This window comes from Pseudophryne corroboree, chromosome 4, assembly GCF_028390025.1.
Source record: "Pseudophryne corroboree isolate aPseCor3 chromosome 4, aPseCor3.hap2, whole genome shotgun sequence".
Classification (NCBI taxonomy): Eukaryota; Metazoa; Chordata; class Amphibia; order Anura; family Myobatrachidae; genus Pseudophryne; species Pseudophryne corroboree.
This window is the reverse complement of record NC_086447.1, coordinates 698,450,853-698,476,688: the sequence shown is the minus strand read 5'-3', so window position 1 is coordinate 698,476,688 and position 25,836 is coordinate 698,450,853.

The following is a 25,836-nucleotide window of genomic DNA, read 5'->3' as shown; positions in this document are numbered from 1 at the left end:
CTGGTATGCTATGCTGGGCTTTCTGGCTTATGCTGGTGTTTTGGGGTGCCACACCCTGCACCTAGATAAAGCGCTAGGGACCCCAAATATACAGAGACGTCTTGATGCGGCTTTGGGGCTTAACCACACATTTGCGCAAATATGTGTAACAAAGATCTCTGAATTATATTATTATGTGGGATTTATATCTGGTTACTGTTATCATTCAGGGTGCTGGGGGAAACCAAATGCCTTTTTTTCTATCCCGTCACCACTGCAGAGCTGGACCTTGAAGAGTGGGCGCACAGTCTCGCCGCACAGTCACTGTGTTTGAGAGGCTCCTGTCACTCTGAGGCAGCGCCCACACCGCCTACAGTCCGCTGGCCTATTTGGACAAGAATAAGTTAAAAATTGTCAACTTTTTCTGTGTCGACATTTGCATCTCCTCCTTTTGACCCTGTGAACTTTTTGCCTGTCGACCATTTGGTATTGACATCCTGACTCTCTGTCTATACATTGTTGATCTTTTAATCCACACCCGATATTCGTGCACATTTCTATGAGTGCAAGAAGATGTAAGGGGTGGTGCGATGTTTTGTAATTCAGTCTACAGCATATTACATATTGAATTGCCCCATTGGTTTGGACTGTTACTACATAAAATATTAGTCAATATGAAATTCAAAGAAGTTAGATTCACTTTTGTCCTAATTATTTACAACTGAGAACAAGCTAGACATGGCTGTATATGGTAGTACTAAGTTGGAAATTTTGTGTTACTATTAACTATTTTGTATAGTAGGGTAGAACAGGTGTACAATACATAACCCCACTGCTGTCAATATTGCCTCTAGTTGTAATGCTTATAGTTTAGACCAGTGGTTCTCAACCTCGGTCCTCAAGTACCCCCAACAGTTCATGTTTTCCAGGTCACCTAGCAGTTGAACAGGTGTATTCATTACTCACTGACACATTATAAAAGACCCACAGCTGGAGCTAATTATTTCACTTGCAATCCTGTGAAGAGACCTGGAAAACATGAACTGTTGGGGGTACTTGAGGACCGAGGTTGAGAACCACTAGTTTAGACAAAAATACTAGTTTGCTATAATATATTTTCAGAACAGAGTGTGAAATAGTTTTCAATAGATGTCAAATGTACCTTACAAATACATGTCAGGTGTTGTGCATTCAAAAACTAAGAACACTATGGATTTGGAATAACCCCAAACACCTTTTTTAGAGATGAAAAACAAACTCTGTTCTTACTGTCAAGCTTATATAGTAATAGAAAACTGTCTTCAAAATATATGACCTTCATTTCTAAATGTGTTCTATTCAGTTTTGCAAGAACACACATCTAATCTGAGGTTAGCAGTTAATGTTTCTCTCCAAGTGCTTTATTTAAGCCCTAAAATAAATTAAGTTTTTTGTTTACAGTTACACCACATTGCAATTTCATATACCACAAAACAGAAAGTCTTATAAAAAAATGCCTCTTTTGTCTATGTGGGCTTCACTTTTTCCACATTTTGTTATGTTACAGCCTTATTCCAATACGGAATAAATTCATTGTTTCCCTCAAAAGTCTACAGACAATACCCCATAATAACAACATGAAAAAAGTTTTTTTGAGATTTTTGCAAATTTATTAAAAATAAAAAACTAAGAAATCACATGTACATAAGTATTCACAGCCTTTGCTCAATACTTTGTTGATGCACCTTTGGCAGCAATTAAAGCCTCAAGTCTTTTTGAATATGATGCCACAAGCTTGGCACACCTATCTTTGGGCAGTTTTGCCCATTCCTCTTTGCAGAACCTCTCAAACTCTATCAGGTTGGATGGAAAGCGTCGGTGAACAGCCATTTTCAGATCTCTCCAGAGATGTTCAATCAGATTCAAGTCTGGGTGCTGTCTGGGCCACTCAAGGACAGTCACAGAGTTGTCCTGAAGCCACTCCTTTGATATCTTTGCTGTGTGCTTAGGGTTGTTGTCCTGCTGAAAGATGAACCGTCGCCCCAGTCTCAGGTCAAGAGCGCTCTGGAGCAGGTTTTCATCCAGGATGTCTCTGTTCATTTCTGCATTACTCTTTCCTTCTATCCTGACTAGTCTCCCAGTTCCTGCCACTGAAAAACATCCCCACAGCATGATGCTGCCACCACCATGCTTCACTGTAGGGATGGTATTGGCCTGGTGATGAGCGGTGCCTGGTTTCCTCCAAACATGATGCCTGGCATTCACGCCAAAGAGTTCAATCTTTGTCTCATCAGAGCAGAGAATTTTGTTTCTCATGGTCTGAGAGTCCTTCAGGTGCATTTTGGCAAACTCCAGGCAGGCTGCCATGTGCTTTTTACTAAGGAATGGCTTCCATCTGGCTACTCTACCATACAGGCCTGATTGGTGGATTGCTGCAGAGATGGTTGTCTTCTGGAAGGTTCACCTCTCTCCACAAAGGAATACTGTAGCTCTGACAGAGTGACCATTGGATTATTGGTCACCTCCCTGACTAGGGCCCTTCTCCCCCGATCACTCAGTTTGGATGGCCGGCCAGCTCTAGGAAGAGTCCTGGTGGTTCGGAACTTCTTTCAATTACGGATGATGGAGGCCACTGTGCTCATTGGGACCTTCAAAGCAGCAGATATTTTTCTGTACCCTTTTCCATATTTGTGCCTCGAAACAATCCTGTCTCAGAGGTCTATAGACAATTCCTTTGACTTCATGCTTGGGTTGTGCTCAGACATGCATTGTCAAGTGTGGGACCTTATATAGACATGTGTATATCCAAATCATGTCCAATCAACTGAATTTACCACAGGTCTACTCCAATTAAGCTTTAGGAACATCTCAAGGATGATCAGTGAAAACAGGATGCACCTGAGCTCAATTTTGTGCTTCATGGCAAAGGCTGTGAATACTTATGTTCACGTTGTTATTATGGAATATGGTGTGTAAATTTTGAGGGGGGGAAATGAATTTATTCCATTTTGGAATAAGGCTGTAACATAACAAAATGTGGAAAAAGTGAAATGCTGTGAATACTTTCAGGATGCACTGTATTTTAGGAACCTTCCAGTGTCATTTCCAAAATTACATAGCAGTAGATTCTATAACAATGTTGCAACCAACTATAGCATCAGAACACAACTGTGACATATTTGGATATCCTAAGCAATAATTTTATTAAACCTTCTTTCCAATGAAGGTTGTCCCATGTGCCTGATACATATAAACACTTAACATAAATAATAAATAAATAGAGATGTGACTTGGCAGATAAAAGTCCGCTATCTCTTTACAAAGCAATACTAATAAAAACTATATGTTGGTGAAGAAAAGACAACAAGAAATGAGCACAGTCCATCAATGCACCACTTAATAACAAGCATACATTGCAGGCAGAGAATGTCCTGAGTTCCCTTAACAAATGCAAACTGGGGTATCCAACACCCTCTTCTAAATTTGACTAACTTAACTGGGTAGAATGGTGCTGCTGCCCCAACAAGGGTAGTGCAGCCCGTAAATACAGTCAGCAAAGGTGAGTGCATCAAAAAAACACTAAATGTGCACCTGGGATGATGATCTGCGCTTCTTTCCTGCCACAACAAGGTTCTAACTACAGAGCTGCAGAACCACCAATATACACCAACTTAATCTACTTTATCTAAAACATTGAACAGAGCCTGTATAACAGTGACGTGTGGTGAGGTGAGACAGAGCCTTTCCTGTCATACTTACATATACACCAGAGTTTTGACTATATAAATATAAGAAAAATACAAAGAATATATTACAAATATCTTCTTTGTAGTATTCTAATAATTTTTATAGTCAAAACTCTGGAGTAAAAAGTGCCTCCCCTGCCTATCTCTTCTGCACATCTCTGATCAAAACTCACCAAATTTACAGAAGTATATACAATACTAATGCACCTGTGTATAATGCCCACATGTACCCTTTGGTTCATATATCATGTGCAAATCTGGCTCTGGTACTAGCCAGTGTCTCCTGAGCAGGGGCATAGCCAGAAATTTGTGGGACCCATAGCAACATTTTGAATGGGCCCCCGTCCCAATGCTTCTAGAGAGACACTTCTCTGCAGCAGTTGTTAATTTTCTGCCCTATAATAGTGCCCTTGTTCATTTTCTGAACCATAGGTAGAGCCTTATTTAATGTTATGCCCCATAGTAGTGCCCTAGTTTCTTTTATGAATCGCAGTAGTGCTTAGTTCACCCTATGTCACATTTCAGAGCTGCAAGGACAAATTATGCATCACAGTACCCCCAATTCACATTATGATACATAGTGCTCCCCATTCATATTGTGCCTCATTACAGTGCCCTGTTTCATATTATATAACATTAAAATGCCCTGCAGTTCATTTTATACCACACTACAATAAGCAGGTTCAGGGGCTATACCTAGATATATTGCAGGCCCTAAGGAAAAAGTTTGAAAGGACCCCTACGTACCACCCAATGGCGAAAAATGTATATAACACATATAACTTTGACAGGGAAGGTGGGCCCCTATCAGCTCTGGGCCCCATAGCAGTTGCACTGCCTGCACCTATGGTAGCTACGAACTTGCTCATGAGCCATTTACCTCACCGCACATCCCTGCTGTATACATGACAATGATTAATCCTCAGTTAAGTGGACACTTTCAGGTTGGTACAGATAATTATATTAAAATTGGATTAAAGGGTGGGGAAATCCACCACTAGCTAACAAAAATTTAGCAATTGCTATATTTACTTTCTTGCGGGCCCCTGGAAAGGCCACAAAATCTCAGATACCTTGACACACAAGTCTAAAGAACATATGACCAATCAAGCTTACATAAGACCCAAACAAGCAATACATTAGGCCAACATCATACATAATAGCTTGCCTCTGATATAAAGTTGTTGTCACAATTCTATACTAGTAAAGCTAAATGTACCTTTAGATTTGTGATACAGTATTAGAGGGGATTCTGAAGGTGGCATTGTTGGGAATATGTGGAATAGAAATATGTAAACTGGTGCAGTAAGCAAACAAGCCGGACTAGAGGCACACGTAGTAACTGAGTGTGGCAAGGTACAGTTCTTGAAAACCCTTAAGCTGGTGAGAACACAGAAAAGTGGGAACACAACGAGGATATGATAAAGTGAGGCATGGTATAAGAAGAATCCAATTCATGGTCAAATACACAGGCAGAGGTCTAGATCTAACCACAATTGTAGAGCCTTGTAGGAGGCCTTCCAAAAATGTGAGGTAAACTGGGTCCCACCATATGCCTGATTTCTGTTGGAACAAGATGTGATTGTCCATCAACTTTTTTTATCAATGACATTGGGACTGTCTAAAACTTACCAGCGTGATTATTATTATTTTTTCTGTCAACTTTGGTTCACTGTTCCCCTGATTAAGTCTTATACACTGAAAGGCATAGGGTAAATATGCAGAACCGCGACTGGGTGAAACTTCTGTCCAGAGCTCACATAGCAGGGTTAGACAGAAAGTTATTTTCCATCACAGCATAAGTGGTGTCTTGCTGCATTTAATGCTAAATTTATGTAAGCTTTTATACTATTTTTAATGAAGATATTCTTTTAATAAATACTTGATATACTGTACTATACAAAGAGGCCATTGGCCATGATTTCTTAGGTGCTTCTGGTATTAGGGTTTCATTTTAGGATTGGAATGACAGCAGAAACTTTGACAATTAGAATCCTTTCTGAATAAAGAGCTTTTCATCCATGTAACTTCTTAATGAAAGGATGCTAATCACTAAGGATTGCAATTGAAAAGATGTTTGAAGCAGCTTCTTTGATTGCAATCCTTAGCAGTGCATATCACCTCCTCCCTGCATTTACGGTGCTATCGCATTATAGATGAACATCGCGACCACCTGCATGCGCAGGACCCGACCATCATGGAAATGCTGTAAGGATCACCAAAGCGATCTTTACAGAATCACCTCCTTGGTCAACATAAAAAAAGACATTTGGAGTCTGGTCTATTAATAGACTTTACTTATAATTGGTATTTTATTTACAATTGTTAGCAGTCTATTGTGAATGTTGTCATTGTATTGTATAAGTTTTAGCGTAGCGGAAGTTTTCCATTTGGTGCTTTTGAGATATACCTATATATATATATATATATATATATATATATATATACAATAAAGCACACCCTGTGGGGTTTATTTGGATTACACTTGCTTTCCTCGCGTCTCTGAGTGCCACCTGTTATATGGAACCTATATTTATTTGGGGCCTGCACCCCTCAGGAGGGAACCATGGCCAGTAAACTGACAGACCAGTGTGTGCGAGTTCTCTGCACTGGAGTTTCTGATTTTCATGGTTCTAAATATAAATAAGTGTTAAAAGTTAGCTAAATCTATAGAACTGTAAATTTGAGACATCTTAATGTAAGTAAATATTAATCCATGTGTAGTATCTATGAAGATAGTTTATGTGCATTAGCTAGATGAGGCAGTGTACCTTTAAGAATCAGGCTGCACAGATGAACATGTGATCAGGAAGTAGAAGGAAGTAGGAAGTAGAAGTAGAGTAAGGAGAAGGAGAGCAGCATGTGGAGTTGATGTCTATCTGTAACCATGCAAATACTACTTACCAATAAGAAATAAAATACATAATCTTCATACTGCATGATTTATTGAAGTAAAGAGATGTACATCAGGACATAACACCATGGTTCTTGACATTAGCCAAAGGAGCACCTGTAGCAGATACGGTAAAAAGTGACCATTTTTGTAGTTTATTACATTTTACACACTGGAGGTGGAATCCAAATTTTAATCCGACTGTCCGTTTGGGCGTTATCATTGAAGCAATGCAAACTATTATGGATCGGTAATGATGTCATTATGTCAACACCCTTTTCATCCCCTTAGGGGAGGTTTATTAAAATTGTAAGTATGCAGTTTTCCTATTTCCCACCTGAAGAATACCTGTGTTAAATTTCAGCTTCCTAACATATCGGGCAGTAAGAGAATTAGTGATGAGTCAGGCAGACAGTGAGTGAGTGAGTGAGGGCTATCGCATTTATATATATAGATATTTATTAGGGATGAGCGGGTTAGGTTCCCTGACAACCGAACCCCCCGCCCCCCCCAAGCATCATGTCCCAAGCTCAGATCCGAGTCCAGCTCGGGACTTCCCGTCAGACTCGGAAACCAGAACGAGGCAAAACATAATCATCCCGCTGTCATTCTCGTGGGTTTTGGATTCTATATAAGACGCGCGTCACCGCCATTTTCACTCCAGTCCTGGAGAGTGTAGTGAGAGGACATGTCTCCTCAGTGTCTGTGCAGGAAAGTGGTGTGGTGTGTGGGGTGGCGACCTGCTCTTTTGTGTCATTCCAGTGCTGTCTTGTGCTGCATCAGTCCAGTAGTGGTGTCTTGTGCTGCATCAGTCCAGTCACAGTGGTGGTGTCCTGTGCTGCCATAAGTCCAGTGCTGCTGTATAAGTCCAGTCCAGTGCAGTGATGCTGTCTTGTGCTGCATCAGTCCAGTGGTAGTGTCCTGTGCTGCCATAAGTCCAGTGGTGGTGTCCTGTGCTTCCATAAGTCCAGTGGTGGTGTCCTGTGCTGCCATAAGTCCAGTGGTGGTGTCTTGTGCTGCCATAAATCCAGTGGTGCTGCTGTATATGTCCAGTCCAGTGTAGTGATGCTGTCTTGTGCTGCATCATTCCAGTGGTGGTGTCCTGTGCTGCCATAAGTCCAGTGGTGGTGTCCTGTGCTGCCATAAGTCCAGTGCTGCTGTATAAGTCCAGTCCAGTGCAGTGATGCTGTCTTGTGCTGCATCAGTCCAGTGGTAGTGTCCTGTGCTGCCATAAGTCCAGTGGTGGTGTCCTGTGCTGCCATAAATCCAGTGGTGCTGCTGTATAAGTCCAGTCCAGTGCAGTGATGCTGTCTTGTGCTGCCATAAGTACAGTGGTGGTGTCCTGTGCTGCCATAAGTCCAGTGGTGATGCTGTATAAGTCCAGTCCAGTGCAGTGATGCTGTCTTGTGCTGCATCAGTCCAGTGGTGGTGTCCTGTGCTGCCATAAGTCCAGTGGTGTTGTCCTGTGCTGCCATAATTCCAGTGGTACTGCTGTATAAGTCCAGGGGTACTGCCGTATAAGTCATGGGGTACTGCCGTATAAGTCCAGTCCAGTGGTGCAGACGTATAAGTCCAGGGGTACTGCCATATAAGTCCAGTCCAGTGGTTCAGCCATATAAGTGCATGGGTACTGCCGTATAAGTCCAGTCCCGTGGTGCAGCCTTATAAGTACAGGGGTACTGCCGTATAAGTCCAGTCCAGTGGTGCAGCCGTATAAGTCCAGGGGTACTGCCATATAAGTCCAGTCCAGAGGTGTAGCCGTATAAGTCCAGGGGTACTGCCGTATAAGTAATGGGGTACTGCCGTATAAGTACAGTCTAGTTGTGCAGCAGTATAAGTCCAGGGGTACTGCCATATAAGTTCAGGGGTACTGCCGTATAAGTCCAGCCCAGTGGTGAAGCCGTATAAGTCCAGGGTTACTGCCGTATAAGTCCAGTGGTGCTGTTCTGTGCTGTATATTATTTACTCCAAATAAAGGGGTTATTAATATTTAATCCAAATAATTTTTACAGGGTTTTCCCTGTGTGGTGTAGGGGTACGCTCTCCTGTGCCGCATATTGTTATATAACTCTAGAAAAATAGTGGAGAACAAAAATTTGGAGGATAAAATACAGAAAGATCAAGAACCATTTCCTCCTACTGCTGCTGCTGCTGCTGTTGTTGCTGCTGGGAGTCGATCATCATCCCAGAGGGGAAGGCGGAAGGCCACTTGTACTACTTCAACTAAGCAATTGACTGTTCAACAGTCCTTTGCGAGGAAGATGAAATATGACAGCAGTCACCTTGTTGCAAAACGGATAATTGAGGCCTTGATAGCTATGTTGGTGTTTGACATGCATCCGGTATCCAGCATTAGTGCAGTGGGATTTAGACAATTGATGGAGGTAGTGTGTCCCTAGTCTGTCCCCGGTACCAAATCCCATCTAGATTCCACTTCACTAGGAAAGCGATTCCCGGACTGTACAGGGACATTAAGAAAAGTGTCCTCAGTGTCCTGAAAAATGCGGATCTACCCAGTGTCCACTTAACCACGGACATGTGGACAAGTGGAGCAGGGCAAACTAAGGACTACATGACTATGACAGCCCACTGGGTAGATGTATTGCCTTCCGCAGTAACAACAGCAGCGTCACCAGTAGCAGCATCTTGCAAATGCCAACACGTTCCTAGGCAGGCTACGCTGTGTATCACCGGTTTCCGTAAGAGGCATACTGCTGACAACCTCTTATGGAAACTGAGGGACATCATCGCACAATGGCTTACCCCACTTAGACTATCCTTGGGATTTGGGATATTGGACAATGCCACCAATAGTGTGCATGTATTACATCTGGGCAAATTCCAGCATGTCCCATGTTTTGCACATACAATTAATTTGGTGGTGCAGAATTTTTATGAAAAATGACAGGGGCATGCAGGAGATGCTGTCAGTGGCCCATAAAATTGCAGGCCACTTTCGACATTCAGCCACGACGTGCCACTCCTAGATGGGCAAGGGGTTTGTGCGGCGCACTTATGTCGCTTAGCTTAGTCATCCAGCTACCTCATTGCACCTCTTTTTCTTCTTTGCATGATGCGCTCTTTGGGGCCTAGTTTTTAAAAGTGCCATCCTGTCTGACACTGCAGTGCCACTCCTAGATGGGCTGGGTGTTTGTGCCGCCCACTTGTGTCGCTTAGCAAAGTCATCCAGCTACCTTGGTGCAATCATTTGGCCTAAAAACAACATTGTGAAGTGTTCAGAATAGACTGGAAATGAACGGTATTGAGGTTAATAATACTGTGGAATCAAAATTACCACAAAATTCTATAATTTTAGCTGTTTTTGTGTTTTTTTCAAAAATCATCCAGATCCAAAACCAAAACCCGAAAGGGTGGTTTTGGCAAAATGAATCCAGATCCAAAACATGAGTGGCGATCCAGATCCAAAACCAAAACACAAAAAGTGCCAGCAGCACATCTCTAATATTTATATATCAGGGGTGTGCACCGGGCTATTTTTTTGGTTTTGTGTCTCGGTTTTGGATCTGGATCGTCTTCGTGTTTTGGATCTGGATTGGTTTTGCAAATACCACCCTTGCGGGTTTTGGTTTTGGATCTGGATTTTTTTTTTTTTTTAAATCATCCAAACAACTAAAATAACAGAATTATGGGGTGTTTTTGTTCTTACAGTATTATTAAACTCAATAACATTCATTTCCACTCATTTCCAGTCTATTCTGAACACCTCACAGCTCACAATACTGTTTTTGGCCAAAAGGTTGCACAGACGTAGCTAGATGACTAAGCTAAGCGACAGAAGAGGGCGGCACAAACACGTGACACATCTAGGAGTGGCACTGCAGTGGCAGACAGGATGGCAGTTTTACAAACTATGCCCCAAAAATGCTCCAAATAGCACATAATGCAAAGAAAAGAGGTGTAAGATGGAATTGTCCTTGGGCCCTCCTACCTACCCTTATGTTGTATAAACAGGACATGCACACTTTAACAAACCCATCATTTCAGTGACAGGGACTGTCACATCTGTGGCTGAACTGATTGTCGAGCTCACCCTCATCCTCCGATTCCTCATCCCTTTCACTGTGTACATTCTCCTCCTCACAGAGTATTAATTCATCCCCACTGGACTCCACCATCACAGATCCCTCTGTACTTTGTGGAAGTAATTGCTGGTTAAGGTCTTCCTCTTGGAATTTGTAACTCATTTTGATGAACATCATCTTTGCCACATTTTGGGGAAGTAACCTATGTCGATCGAGGCAAGGTTCCCAGCTGCGCTAAAAACTGTTTCTGAGTACACAATGGAGGGTGAGAAACTTATGTAAAACAAAGCCAGTTTGTGCAAGGGCCTCCAAATTGCCTCTTTTTTCTGCTAGTATTGAAACGGACTGTCTGACATGCCTATTTTGATGCTATCACTGAAATAATCAGCAACCATTCTTTGAATGGTGACAGCATACATATGCTTCATATACAGTAGTACAGCAACAGTGTTGCACAAATGAGTAAGAAGTAATTTTTTGGCTCTGGATCACACACAGAGGATATATCATATACAGCAGTAGTGTTCGGCAGCCGCAGTACTAGTAGTCAGAGTGACGCACCAATAGAAATATAATTTTTGCTCTGGATCACACACAGAGGATTTATAGCATTAGTATATGGCAGCCACTGTTCTAGTAGTCAGAGTGACGCACCAATAGAAATATATTTTTTGCTCTGGATCATACACAGATATATAGCAGTAGTGTACGACAGTACTGGTAGTCATCACTGAGTGACGAACCAATAGAAATATATTTTTTGCTTTGGATCACACACAGAGGATATATAGCAGTAATGTACAGCAGCCGCTGTACTAGTACTCAGAGTGACGCACCAATAGAAATATATTTTTTGCTCTGGATCACACATATCTATAGCAGTAGTGTGTGGCAGAACTGGTAGTCATCACTGAGTGGTGCACCAATAGAAATATATTTTTTTGCTTTGGATTACACATAGATACAGTATATAGCAGTAATGCACGGCAGTACTGATAGTCGTCACTAAGTGGTGCTCCAATAGAAATATATTTGTTGCTTTGGATCACACATAGATATATAGCAGTAGTGTACAGCAGTACTGATAGTCGTCACTGAGTGATGCACCAATAGAAATATATTTTTTGCTCTGGATTACACACAGATATATAGCAGTAGTGTACGGCAGTACTGTTAGTCGAATCTGAGTGACTCACCAATAGAAATATACTTTTTATTCTGGATCACATACAGAGGATATATAGCAGTAGTGTATGGCAGCCGCTGTACTAGTAGTCAGAGTGATGCATCAATGGAAATATATTTTTTGTTTTAGATCACACACGGAGGATATATAGCAGTAGTGTATGGCAGTACAAAGCCCCTTATAGACAGAGAGCACCTGGTCCTATACATACACAGCCACAGTATGGTACTATGCAGAGCCCTAACACAGTAACAGCACACCCAACTCAAAACAACCGCTCTGCTCTCTCCTGCCCCTTCTACTCTCTCATGCCCTATGGGCTCTCTCCTACCCCCTTCTGCTCTCTCCTGCCCCCTTTGCGGTCTCCTTGCTTGCTCCTTCCCTAGCAGCACAGAGCACAACTGTGCACTCTCCAATCCAAAGTGAAGATGGCCTGATCACCAGGACTATATAAAGAAAATATAAAAACCCGTAAGATCCGACAGCGGGATGATGAAGTTTTGCCTCATTTTCAGATCTGAGTCAGGCGTGAAAAACCGAGCCTTACTCGGATATGGGCTCGGTTCCCCAAGTTCGGGTGGGTTCGGTTCTCAGGGAACCGAACTCGCTCATCCCATATATATATATATATATATATATATATAGAGAGAGAGAGAGAGAGAGAGACATATAGGTAGATACAAATGTATATACTGTATATCTATCGCTGTTATCAGCAGGGGCCCATCTAGAGAGGAGGAGGCCCAACATACAGGCTCTGACTACTCCCCCTACTCTCTAGCTGGCAGCGCCATAGCTCTTGGCACTAGGGTCACTAATTGACCCTAGCACTGTCCCAGAGTCAAATGCACATGCACAGGTCTCTGGGAAAATGGCACAGCGGCCATTTTACCAGTGGTTTTCTTACTGCACATGCATGTAGCAGCGGGAAAATGGTGACATGCCATTTCCTGGTGATTTACTTACTGTGCATGTGCAAAACACCGGGAAAATGGTGCTGCACCATTTTCCTGGTGATTTCTGCAGGGCTGATGATGACGACGTGGAGCTCTTGAGGGTAAGTATTGAAAAAAATGGGTGCACGGTGTATTAAAGCCCCCCTAGTGGTCATAAGGTAGGGGGTGTGGTAAGTAAGTCTAGCTACCCCTGCGTGGGTGACATTCAGTGATATAGGGGTGTTAAAATAAAATTATATCTTGGAACCCCAAACATAAAAACTTTGTGGTACCCTTTTCAAATATACAGGTATAAATGTAAAAAAGTCACAATTAACGACTGAAACAAACTTACTATATACCAACACACAGAAATAAAATATATCATATTTATCTTTTATTTATTTGTTAATGTAAAATAAAATGATTTAAACCGGGGTTGGAAATAATAATTCCATGCTTCGAATAGTACTAAACTAGGTCAGACTTCTGCAGTTTCCTCCAACGGAAGCTTTCGATAACCTGAAATGAATACTTTACACCTTTTCTAATAAGATCATTATAAAAATCAGCCTTGACACTGCTGCAGGGGAAAACATAACAAAGAATTGAATTTTCAAACATCTAGATACTTCTAAAGTGTCAGTGGATGAGGCCTGCTCTAGGCTACGAAAGAAAACTGCTTCATCACTTTCCACAGTGCTTTACATTACGTACAGTGAAAAAGATAGCTTGACATGGGATGGATAGATAGATCGAGACTAATACATGCTGAGATATATATATATATATATATATATAATGGAAAATGAAGAGAGTGCGCTCATAGTACAGATCAATTTTTATTTAAAAACACAAATGAAATAAAAACATCAGGTAATTCTACAGGACTCGTACCCTGAATTACCCACACCGTGGGCAGGTTAGCAGATGGTATAATACATTCCACAGTGACAAAACTGCATACCGCTGACACATAGACCGGGGACCTTACACCGCGCAGGCTGAATATTTTCCAGACCGTACCCGTCAGGACACCGCGTCACGAACTCAGGGAGCCTGTGCAGTGCAGCCTCCTGATTAAGTAATCTACGAAACATGTTGATGCTGTGCTTGCCAGACGTTTGATCTTCTCCACTTGCACTGCACAGGCTCCCTGTGTGGGTTATTTAGGGTGCGAGTCCTGTAGAATTGCATGATGTTTTTATTTCATTTGTGTTTTTAAATAAAAATTGATCTGCACTATGAGCACACTCTCTTCATTTTCCATTCTAGCTAATGCTCATAAGAGTCCTGAGCCTTCTAAGGAGAGTTGCTGCGGTGTTGATGTACACCTGTGCTACAGCCCAGAGTGGATTACCTGTGGACTGAGAACTATTACCTTTTAACTACCAGTGCACCTGTACACACTGCTTTTTGGATAGATGGATAGATAGATAGATAGATAGATAGATAGATAGATAGATAGATAGATAGATAGATAGATAGATAGATATCAAAATGGTATGTGCGGCAGCACTCACAGGTCATATATATATATATATATATGTGTATGTATGTCTATAAATGCAAAAGCCCTCACTCACTCACTCACTCACTCACTCACTCAGACTCAGCACTACTTCTTTTACTTCCCGAAATGTTGGAAAGCTGAAATTCAACATAGGTATTCTTCAGGTGAGAAATGGGAAAATTATGTAATTAGAATTTTAATAAACCTCCCCTAAGGGGATGTACAGGGGGTTGACACACAAAAATGTTCCTGTCACTTTTTACTATATCTCTCACTGACTGACTGACTGACTGACTGACTGATCACTAATTCTCTTACTGCCCGATATGTTAGGAAGCTGAAATTTAACACAGGTATTCTTCAGGTGCGAAATAGGAAAACTACATAATTAGAATTTTAATAAACCTCCCCTAAGGGAATGTACAGGGGGTTGACATAATGATGTCATTACCGATACGCGGCTTGCGTTGAGTGAATGATAATGCCCAAACGGACAGTCGGATCAAAATTTAGATTGCACCTCCAGTGGTTAGAATTTAATAAACTACAAAAATAGTACTGTAAATTTTTACCTTATCTGCTATGGATGCTCCTTTGGGTAATGCCAAGAACCATGGATTAATATTTACTTACATTAAGATGTCTCAAATTTACAGCTCTATAGATTTAGCTATTTTTTAACACTCATTTATATTTACAGTCTTGAAAATCAGAAACTCCCGTATGAAGAACAGGTAGAACAGCTAGTTGCCATATATTACAAATTACAGCATGCCCATTTGGACATGCGTAATTTGTATTATATGACAATAAGACCTGTGAGTGCTACCTCACCATTTACCAATTTTGCATTTTCTATGTGGAAGGCACCTAGGCAGTAACTCAGCTGGGTTAATATATTTGCAGTACACTCAGTGCCAGATATATATGGAATTTTATATATAGTATACAGTATATAAGAAATGTGCGGGTGTTGACATCTGAAACTTCAGAACATGGGATCTTCCTGCAATTAGAAAATCATGGAGCCCAATAAAAAAGGCAGGGCTCCCTACCCCCTCAGTTCCTCTCCCCCAAAGGTGGGGGAGGGGCAGTAGAGACACAGATGTGGGGAGGGAGCAGAGACATAGATGAAGAGAGGGGGCAGAGAGCAGAGACCTAGATATGAGAAGGGGACTGAGGCTAGTAGAAGAAATTGCTAATTCATGAATAACTTTCATTTAAACTAAGTGACAGACCAGTGACACAAACACATGCGATGGGGAAAATGGCAGCAGCCTGACTGCCTTCGTAGTCAGGCTGCACAGGCAAGCGTGCTTCCCTTATTCAGTGATGTGATCGCTGGCTGCCATTAGCATGATGGGTGGTCTTGCCCTGTGCTGGACAGCCTACAGAATGTGATCATAAGAAGTTGCAGTTTTGCTAAATTAGCATCATAAATAGCCCTTATTGGCTGGAGAACATCTGCAAAAGCTGATGACGGTAGGGAAGTGACTTAGCACATGCACAAAGATGGACCATCTTATCGGTGCATTATGGAAGTGTAGCAGTGTGTCAGTGATAGTGGTTGCATATGCAGATACCCAATCACTCACATAGGCCATATATGGATAAAGAAAGTGCACCTGCCATAGGGCTAGTGCAAATTTGGATGGTGCAATTGATGGTGCATATGAAGATGCAGAAATCTGTATTTTAACATCTACGGACACTGGGATGCTCTCTATATTGTTCAGAGGGTAATATCAGTATTATATGGTCGTCATTAAGATGCTCTCTGTCCAATCAGGGACACATATGAATTGCACAAGTTTTGAAGTCAGCATTTCAGTCACCATGAAACTGTGTAATTCAACAGTATGCATCTCTGATTAAAGGGATATTACAGCAACCCCATCTGTATTGTATGGTGGTCACTAGGATGCTATCTGAATTGTATGGCTGTCCACATAAGTAAAAATATATGAATCGAGAAATTTGGGTGCAATATACTGTAGTAGTACAAAATGATCAATGATCCCTCTTGCAGCTCCTACCAAGTACCTCTGATATAAGTGCGCTGATGCAGGTAACAGATCCAGCTTGCCGTCAAGGGATGAATCACATTTCAATGTGGTTGTCTGCAATTTCTTCAGAGGGAAAAAACACGTTGAAGTCTGATTCATCCCTTGCCGCTAAGCTGGAGCTGTTACCTGCATCAGCGCACTCCGTCCCTATGTTCCATTGTGTGAGACCAGCCTGCTTACATCTGTTACTGGCAGTGGTAAGAACATGGGGAGCAAAAATCTGCAGCTTGTGTACACAGCTGTGGTGCTCTGCCCTGTAGACTGCTGTCTAGATCAATTTAAAGGGAAAGTATACTATCTCTTAGCACAGGGGGAGGTTGAGCATTTGCACACAACACAAGGCTGGAAGGCTACTGTTTTCAACTATTAACGATAGTAATCAGCATCAATTCATTGTATTAACAATATGGATACAGAGAGCTCTTACCTTCCATTAACATTATTGTTTGTATCCTAAGGCCGCACTGCTGAGCAATAATTCCCTAATGCTATAAAATATTGTAGATTAATTCCTGTTGATACTGTGGTGACTCAGGTATTACTGTTTCTTTGTTTGTTTGTTTGTTTGTTTGTTTGTTTGTTTGTTTGTTTAATTTAAGATTTTAGATTTAGATTTTTACTGTATGTTTTATGCATGCTTAATTAAAATTGTTATATTGTATATTTGTTTTGTGCACCTTTATGATGACTTACCATATTATTGCTGTCCATGTAATTTCCTGTGTATTTTATATTGGTCCCTAAAATGCCCTTTGGGTTATATATCATTTACTAGGATGCTCTGAGTATTGTTTTGTGACAGCTAGAATGCCTTTTGTATTGTTTAGCAATCAACAGAGTGGTCTCTGTATAGTAAATTTCATAGACTGCTCCCTGAAGACAGGGGTCAAAGTGTGAATTTTGAAGTGGGGTTATGGACAATTTACAGGGATTTTTTGCTCCCTCGAGAGTAAATCACTGCGTGTGAAAGAAAACGGGCATGGTCACTCAAAAGGGGTGTGCCTGATGCTTGTACCAGAGTGGAGAGTGAAGGCAAAGTGGAAGTGTTGAGAAATTGAATTTGTGAAAGAGGTGAAAAAAGTGGATGACACATACTGTAGGAACAATCACTGGGCGGGATTCAAATCTTTTATTGCCCCTGATCTCCCGTCTCCCCTGTTATCGCGCTGATTGCGCCCATAAGAGATGGGTCTAGCCGCATAAAGCAGCTAAACCCGACTAAAGTCATGGGCGCAATCGCAAAAAGTCCCGTTTGAGCATCCAAACGGGTCACTTTTCGTGCATTTTAGCTCACCACCCCAGGGGGTGGCGAGCTGAAATACTGATATTGCGCCCATTGGCAGTAACATTTGAATACTGCCAGAAAGCGTGATGGGGGCGGGAGGGCAGTTGCAAGATTTGAATCCCGCCCACTTAAGTGTGTCTAATGGTACCACAAACATTGACACCAGTAGAGAAAAAAATAAACAAATAGGCCCCCACAGGAAACAAAAAATATGTCTGGTGACATATGGGAGTGTGTAATTTACAGTGTGATGAACCATATAGTATGGTCTGTTGTGTGACTTTTTAAAAAAAAAATATATATAGAATTGAATCAGCCCCATCAGTTCTGACTTGTAAGCAGGGCTAAAGAGCTAAATAATATTGCAGTATCCTAACATTGGCGTCAACTACCATCCCGTTGGCTGACCGAAATGCATTCACGACTATTGTTATCTAGCAATCTGGCTGAGTTACTAGTGATGTTTCCATGGTAATTGCCATCAACCACTCTCCTGCTTTTCTACCAATGCTTTATCAATGGTGACATCACCACCCAATATACTTATACCTAGCTACCAGGGATATGCACATGATTACTGATATAGCCCTCCCACTTGGTGGCCAGTAATGTATTCATGGTGACCATCATCACCCGGCTTCCAAGGAGACAAACCGACCTATTGCTCCTAGTACCACTGCTGCTGCTTCTCCAGGTCCTGCATCAGGTCCACACAGCTTTCCAGCATCCTCCGCTCCTGGGACTGTGCTTAAGCTGCAGATTTGTACAGTATCCAGAAGATCTACAGAGAGGCAGACAGTTACTTCTGCCGTTCCCTGCTCCTTTATGCTGCAGCCTCGCTGCTTTGCCCCATTACCTGTCTCCACCACTCCTGGTGCTGTTCATGCTACACAATTGCTTCTCAGGCTTCCACTTTTTATTACGCGTGCCCCGTTATACCAATAACTTTCTTGCTTAAAGACTGTGAACAACCTCCACTTCTGTGAGTTACTGGCATGAGAAGTGGCATCACAACATAACTAATATAAACTGCGTCGGATTGCCTCAGCGGTGATCCATTTCTGGTCCATTTATGTTGGCACTGTGTTTAGTGGCACCCAGTTCTCTGCACTTGTACCTGCAATCACCTTGTGTGATGACAGCAATGCAGGTAGCGGGTGTAAGGTGACGGGTGCTTGTAAACATTGTCCTGGCATAAATAGACCTGAAGAGTCAGTGCGATGATCATTATTCTAAAAAAGAAAAGAAAGTTCAGCGCTTGAAGTGCCGATATGCCATACTGCTTTATTCCGGCACACTTCGAGCACAGCCTATAGATGTATTCCAAAGCCCAGATACTTTGCTACAGACACACAAAAAAAACTTAGGCTATAAATAAAAAAAATATTTGGCTACGGTGACAAAAATAAGACCCAGTCAAAGGGGGGGATTTCTTATTCCATTAATTGTCAAACATGTAGAATAAAGAAAAGTATTGGCAGTGCTTATTAAAAGCAAGATATTAAAAACAACACCAATAACATTTATTTAAATAGACATATAAAAATAACAATACATTTTTCACATCTATATTCAATCATAATGTTATAAAATTAGTTAATTATCTCAATTAACTCAAGTGAACAACTTATTTGTCTTTGAAATTATTCAACTTTTGGTTTTAACTTATATTATACAAATATTTCAGTTATTATAAAAACACTTATATAGTGATTTTCTGTTATATATCTGAAAGGCAAGAGTAAATGACTTACAATGTATGATGTTCTCCATAGGTTTGGAGAGATAATGCTGCATCTGACCGCTTCTTGGTGAATATATGAAAAAAAATATCTAATCCAATAATCTAAGGCAGAGATTCCCAGCCACAGTCCTCAAAGCACAAATTACAGTCCAGGTTTTAGGTATAGCCATACTTGAGCACAGGTGACTTAATTAGTAAATCAATTTAACTATCTGTGCTCAAGCAAAGTTAGCACTAAAACCTGGTCTGTTGGTGTGCCTTGAGGAATAAAGTGATCACTGATCTAAGGCCTCCTCTAGTTACAGCAAAACTTAAATTCTACTTTGTTTTCAATCTTCTTTCCAGTGCTTCATCGCTGACTGCATATGTAACTATGTCCCTCAGTAAGGATTCCAAACTGCTCACAAGACTGCAGTTCTCTAGTTATTTCAGCAGTTCAACTGCGTACACTGAAATACTTTCAGCTATCATTTAGCTACAGCTGTTGACAATTAAATGCTTTAAAGTGCAATAACTTCCAAAGATAGCAGGTCACTCATTTGGTTTAGCAGGAGGTGGTCATGATCAACATCCTTACTTCCTATGATGCTTAGCACTACAATGTTTTTTTATCATCTGCTTCAGTTACTTTATTACCTTGTAAGACAAAAATTAATCTTCCAGCACAGGAGTCCCATGATGGTGATCTAGCATTATCAATTTTACCCATGTGTAATCCTACCATCTGTTCCATTTTCTTATGACAGCAACATTTTCTACAATTGAAAATCTTAATCCAGTTATTTTCCTTTAAATTATTTTACTTATGATGATAGGCTAGTTATAATTTGATCCTACATCTGGTTTATTATATTTGACACCCTAAAGAATTAAAAGATTGTCAGATAAAGGCTGTGAAAGCATAAATTCACGTGTGCTTGTGTTCTCTGTTTTCTAAACTTATCATTGTCCAGTCTATAAAACCAAAACTTAAGCTTTCACAACACTATTTTAACATATTTTAAACTCAATATAATTATAAACACATATGGGAGAGATGCCTTGGAGAGTATAAAGAGAAAGAGATAAAGTACCAGCCAACTGTGTCATGTTACAGGCTGTGTAAGAAAAATAAGAAGTAGTAAGTCTGAAAAATGACAGAAGTTTATTGGTTGGTAGTTTATCTCTCTCCACTTTATCACTCTCCAAGGCTTAGTACATCTGCCCCCATAATAACAATACCAGAGAAATTGGTTCATATGAGTCTTTTACCTTTTTTACATGTACTGTATGTTTTACTGGATCAAATGCAGGGTTTCTAAAAATGGGAATCCATATACTGTAAGTGGAGTCCAAGAAAAAAAGAACACAACACAATACAATGTAAACAGAACATTTAACCGTGGACTGTTATCTGTGGTTTTAACCACTGGATTTAAAACAGCAACTGTAATAAATACTAAACCTGCCTACTTTTGCATTTACTTCTGTGGCCACTTTAAGTCCATCAATCAAAGCATCAGATCATCGGCTGCTTTGACAAACTATGGAACAGTAAATGTCCCCCCTTATGTTTCCATTGCAATATGTACATATTCATGGACACAAAAAAATCCCCAAACTTTGAGAACATGGGTGTTTTAACAGAGGAGGAGGCCTGTGTGCAAACTCCGGGTGGGTGCAGTAGGCGCTGGCAATCTGCCGGAGGTCTCTGGAAACATGGCACCTGCCACAACATGCACTGAAAAATAGAATATTTTCACCCATATCCAGTGATGTATGTCTCTTGAGATGTGGTCACCTCTGCTTGGGTAGCCATCACACCATGTTCACTAACAGTCGCTGTCATCTGCGCTTACTTAGCATTTGCCCTGTATTAGATGCAAATTATGTGTCTACTAACAGACGTGTGCTTACATGCTGCACTGCATAGCAAACATCTGCAAGAACATGCCTTCATATTGCCTACATGAGAATTCTCCTTTCCACTGCCTTTTCCAGTTGTAACAGTCCATGCACCCAAATTATGTATGACTCTGCATAGCTGCATTTGCTAGTCAAACGGAATATATTCATCTCTGCTGTAGCCCCTTGATGTCTAGACATAAAAATTTTAAAATCTTTAATAAAAACAAGTCAAAGGGGTATTATAGACCTGTCATTATAGAAAAAGGTGTACTTTAGGATATTCCAATTTCATAGAGTATTAAATGAGGGTATACATATATCTTCTATTTAAAGTTACATAGTGGTGTAGATGTTTTTAAATGTAAATTAATTTTATTTAAGCTATTGAATAACTTTTATTAAGTAATTAACTCTACATGGTGTTTTTTCTTTCGTTTTTTTATATATTTACTATATGTTACAGCTTCATTAATTGTAAACTATCTTTTAAAAAATGTGGGGGGAAAAATCCTTTTTTTCACAATTGTATTATCCTTTAAAAAACATGAACTTTTCAAAATTACAGATTTGATTACTATATATTATAAATATTACTTAACATTTATGTAGCATCATCCTATTATACAACACCTTATAGAGGATACATAACATTTCACATTAGCTACTACCCCAGCAAAGTTTACAATCTATATTGAGTATACGCAACCTCCACACAGATAAGTCTCTTGTTAAAAATGCACTCATAACCCAGGAGCAACAATCATGACCATTGTGCTAGCATATTTGAAATATTGGAAAATATTTGAAAACTTAAATAAAATCTAAATCTATATAACACATTTACAGTACATGTGTTTTCTTAATTCACATTGGTAGGTTCCTATATTCTAATGTATTTGGCTGTTTACAGATTCTACCCATATATATTATGCACCTCATTATTGGCATAAATACTGCTTTACCACCCATCTTTGATTTCTAAAATTAAATGCCAGATATTTCACAATGTAACACTGTGCTATTAAGATATATGACTTTTGAAATCTATATATTTAAACTTAATAAATGGATAGTTTTCATGTAATTAAAAATAAAATTCAACAAGTCTGTAACTCATGAGCCTCTGCAAACTATTCCAAAAGTAATTATTATGTTGAAGTCCATTTACTTTTCACTCAATTTATGTGAGAATTTAATTTACGTAAAAAGTCTCTTTTACTATAATATACTGTATATGGCACTATTAATAAGTAATAAACTGTGGTAATGATGCTAAAGTAATGTATGTGAAAAAGTTTGTATTAAGTTTGCATTAAGTCTTCAAATGTGCATCCTTTTTTGTTATTTTAGTTCTCATCACCTTGCAAATTTTTTTCTCCAAATCCTCGTTGATTTTACATCCTTTTGCTTTACCTTGACAATGAAATCAGATCTATCAGAGATGATGCTTTCACATTTGCACATACAGGTAAATCCATCTTTAACACTGATTATAAGACATTTGCATAATACATCAAATTCTTTATAGATGGAAAAAGACTGAAATAATTCAAATATCAGACTGGAGAAGTAGGCAAAAGATAAAAAGACAGTCACACTCATAGAGAAAATGCATTCCAAGAGAAGAAGCAGTTTACCAGGAAGGATATGCTCATTATGTCTGTGACACATGATCTGTTTTAAAGTTATTTTTTAAAGCTTTCTTTAGTTAGCATGCATCTTACTAGATTTAAAGAGCAAGAAAACCTGTTATTTGCCTTCAAATACAGTACATCTTAATCTTTGCATTATTCAGCAAAATTTCTCCATTTTTAATGTAGCTGTTCTCTCTACAGTGGAGCATGCAGGGGGGGGTTTCCGAGCACCCAGAACCCCCCCCCCCCCCCCCTTCACCAAAAAAAGATTTATTTATTTTTTTGGCTGCATGAGTATTATTGATGGCTGTCTAGTGTCCTCTGCAGCCTGCTGTCTTCCTGGTGGCACTTGTAAGTGCTTAATAAAAGTTTACTTTATTTTAATTATAGTACACATATATCCATGTGCATACATATATAAACATGTATATACATCCATATAAACACACACACACACACACATATGATATATATATACATGTGTATATATATGTGTACTGTATGTATATATATATATATATATATATATATATTTGCATGTTTAATATGCTATGTATATGTGAATATGTATGTATATATATATATATATAGGTGTATATACGGTATACATATGTGTAGATATGTGTAGATATATATATATATATATACATACATACATACACAGACAAACTAGTTTTACAGACCCAGCATAAACTGGGTCACCTCAGTCCCCACCCCCGTGATTGGCTCCACCCAGTTCTGGAAACCCCCCATGCAAATCCTGCGTTTGCCACTGCTCTAGTGTTCTAGAGTCCACATCATGAATCGTGCACAAAGCACACTTTAAGCTGCCTCTTAGAGTCGCTGGACTCTCGCTTTGGCTGGGTCTATCTGTTTTCACTGTTTTCATTTTGAAACAAAAAAACAACAAACCTTGTGTACTGCTATTTAATTAGATAGACACTGAATACTGTATATTGGAGTTAAATTTATATATACACTCTGAATGGGTCACATGAAGCCCTGTTTGCATAAATGTGTCTAATAGATTCCTTCAAGCAATGAGGATAAATGGAGCTACCTCTGGAGTGGGTCAGGAGTGCATTAGCATTAAAATGTTTATGCCAATGCCAGAGAAAACAATTAAAGCTCATTTCACATTAGAGAGCACCTAGATTACAGTTTACTTTAAACCTCCTCCTTTTGGTTAAAGTCCTTATTGATGCTGTTAGTACCATGCAAACGTGTACTTTATGCAAACTGATTAGCAGTACATGCGTGTTTCCTACTGCAGCTAATTAATAACTATCATACTGATTTGGTAGAGACATTTCAACTGTATCTAATTGCCTGATATTTTCAATGCACATGTCCCAAAATGACCCAAGCATGCAGGGGTTAGTACTTGCACTTTAGCAGTCCATATATCCGGTCTCCACCGATCCGTCTGTTTGTCTCCTGGCTGCTTGATTAGCGTTGCAGCCAAAGCATGGAGCCTGCAGCAACCCTCTCTCGGGGGTATGAATGCTCTGCTGAAAAGACGTATTGGCGCGGAGTAACGCGTCGCGTATGTCATTATTCACGGTCAGAAGAGTTACCACGATTTGCCCGGCCGGAATTAAACGTCTATCCAGCAAACACTAGTGAGGTCTGGACTGCCAATACGTCTTTTCAGCAGAGCATTCATACCCGCGAGAGAGGGTTGCTGCAGGTTCCATGCTTTGGCTGCAAAGCTAATCAGTATGATGCTTATTAATTAGCTGCAGTCGGAAACACGCATGTACTATTAATCAGTTTGCATAAAGTACATGTTTGCATGGTACTAACAGCATCATTAAGGACCTTTATTGTCGGCTTTAACGACCTACATGCAAAGAAATGCATATATAATTAATGTGTCTACTGATTAATTTATTTTATAGTATTATAGTACATGTCCTTTTTATATATATTTTATATTTATTTTTTTGGTTTTATATATATATATATTTTGATGTAAGTACTGGCCGGTACATTAATCATTGGTATTGTACGTATTTTTATATAGGTATCAATTAAAAGTGCATATTTGAATACATCAGCGCTGTCACAACCTGTTGTTTGTTTCTAAATTCTTCATTTTCTTTGGGCTCATGAATCCAGCCCTGTGAACAGCTGCCGGTGCATTTAATCCAATTACAGTGCCAGGAAATCTCTTTTTGTGTTTGGTTATTTATCCTCCTTTTTGGATTTGAACTTGAAGAGGTTAACTTCCCCTCTTTGCCCATACTCTTCCAACATTGTGGTGATAAATAGTGCCAGCAGCATGAGTTCCAGGATGGCGTCTCTAGAAATTAGGGGGAGAATTATCAAAGCCTGGAGAGAGATAAAGAGAGAGAAATGAAGTACTAAGCAATCAGCTTCTGACATTTTACAGGCTGTGTTTGAATGTCAGGAGTTGATTGTTTGGTACTTTATCTCTCTCCGCTTTATCTCTCTCCAAGCTCCGATAAATCTCCCTCTCGGTGTGATTAAAAATGCATTTGAATGTCACAAAGAGAGAGGGAAAGATAGAGAGAAGATGGAGATTTTGGAATTCATTGAGAAACAGAGGGAAGTCATTAATATCATTGTGAGTTTTGGTGAGAATCAAAATCAATGCACACAGTGTTAGCACTGCCAATGTCACTCTAAGGGGTGAGTGACATTGGCCTTAACCATCTTAACCGAGGGTCTTAACTGTGTGGTCCAAGCTACTGGAGCTGTTCAATTAGTGACTCATAGTAAATCCACAACTTACCAATTACTAGCCCCATGGCAGTACTTAATGCAGATGTCTTCTTGCAGCTCCAGAAGTGCAAGAATAAATCTGCATTAAGTAGTGCTTTGCGGCTTGTTGCTGCCTATTGAATAGCTCCCAGCACTTTACCCAAGAGATTGAGCTGCATGGTAAAGCTCATAGCTAGTTGAATTTCCTCCTAACAGGCA